Source organism: Fukomys damarensis, unplaced genomic scaffold (assembly GCF_012274545.1).
Source record: "Fukomys damarensis isolate Sample0158 unplaced genomic scaffold, DMR_v1.0_HiC HiC_scaffold_5, whole genome shotgun sequence".
NCBI classification, from domain to species: Eukaryota; Metazoa; Chordata; class Mammalia; order Rodentia; family Bathyergidae; genus Fukomys; species Fukomys damarensis.
In genome coordinates, this window is record NW_022900917.1 from 29,008,996 (window position 1) to 29,010,355 (window position 1,360).

The following is a 1,360-nucleotide window of genomic DNA, read 5'->3' on the forward strand; positions in this document are numbered from 1 at the left end:
GGGCCGCCACCGCCTGCGGCGCAGATGCCACCCGCCCGCCGCAGAGCTGACCTGGGCGCAGCCAGGGGGAACAGTATTTTGCGCACATCCAAAAAATGATCCAGAGGCAGGGGAAGAAATGGGTTTTCCCTGGCTCCCCGCGCGGATTTCCCCACCGCCGTCTCGGACACTGCCCGAGAAGCGCGCGCACACAGACAGACAAACACACACACACACACACACACACGGACGCACACACGCAGACACACACTTTGCCAGGACCAATGTTGCCATCGCACACCCGGGAAACGCCTCCAAGGGGACCAAGTACCTGCTCTCTGCGAGCTGCTCAGCTGTTCACTTCATCCTCCGTTGACAAGGAAACCAAACCGCACTTCATTTTTTTTTTTCCAGAAAAACCTTCCACTGCCATCATTTGAAAATTGATTTACGGGGAGGGGAGGAGAAGGAAGAAGGGATAATATAGATATAGATATCAGGATATCTATCATAAAATTATCTCGGTTTTTTTCTTTTTAAAAAAGTCAAATGGGCAAAAGTCATAGTTAATGTAAAGGAGGAAAAAAAGTATTTTGCTTAAAAATGATCCCAGTCACCAGCTGCAAGAAAAGTTTCATGTTATCAATGGGTATCAAAAACAGGAGGGAAAAAAACGAATTTTTTCTCACCGGCTTCCAAAAAGGGAAGAAAAAATATAAAATGAATATCTTTGCTCAGTGGTTTGCACCAGTATTGCAAGACCACAAACTTGTAAACACTGCCGTAAAATCCCACCTATAAAAAATGTTATCAGAAAAATATGCAAAAAGAGTTAGAAACATGCTTTTTTAATTTTTTTTTTTTTTTTACAAAGGAAAAAAACAGGCACCATACTTCACATAGCTTTTTTCCATAAAACCAGTTGCATATTCTGCTGGACTTGGGAGTCGCTCCCAGCGGGCACGGTCGCCGCGGACTCCCAGACACAGCGCCTCGTCTACACAACGACCGCAAGCTAGAAAAACTTGGATTCAGGAAAAGGCTCAAAACCATGCTCCTTCAGCTTTCCCAAATATAAACAATAATCAAAGAAGTGGAAAAAAAAAGAAGAAAGAAAAAAACAAAAACAAAAAAGGACAAAAAAAAAAGAATAGGACAAGAATGCCACTGAGAAGGTACTCACCGAGCGGGAGTAAAATGTTGGAATAAAAATGAGATTTAGTATAAAATACAGTATGGCGGTGGAGGAAGGAATGAAGCGCGTTTTTTTCTCTCAGTCTCTGCCTCAGGCACTGACACGTGACTCGGAGCCAGGCTGCCTCGCGGGCGGCGGGGAAGGACCGAGGCTGCGAGGGGAGCCCGTCTCGGGCTGGCGGCGACG

The 1,360-nt window shown here is 45.7% G+C and overlaps 1 protein-coding gene and 1 pseudogene across 9 annotated transcripts in view; both read right to left on the reverse strand.

The window, feature by feature from the left end:
• The window catches only part of LOC104877020, a 45,739-nt pseudogene extending 44,707 nt beyond the window's left edge, over positions 1-1,032 (reverse strand).
• Positions 1-1,360, reverse strand: part of Ralyl (RALY RNA binding protein like) — a 658,084-nt gene that overhangs the window by 655,902 nt on the left and 822 nt on the right. For 5 of the 9 annotated variants that reach the window (XM_033760366.1, XM_010645314.3, XM_010645313.3 and 2 more), the window contains exons 1-2: positions 1,163-1,242; positions 311-405 (exon numbers count right to left, since the gene is read on the reverse strand). The exons of 3 other annotated variants lie outside the window; for them this stretch is intronic. The gene's annotated coding sequence lies outside the window, so the exon portion shown is untranslated. Of the gene's footprint in view, positions 1-310; positions 406-1,162; positions 1,354-1,360 lie in introns of those variants that run through there. One more of the 9 variants, XM_010645311.3, reaches the window with a different exon arrangement.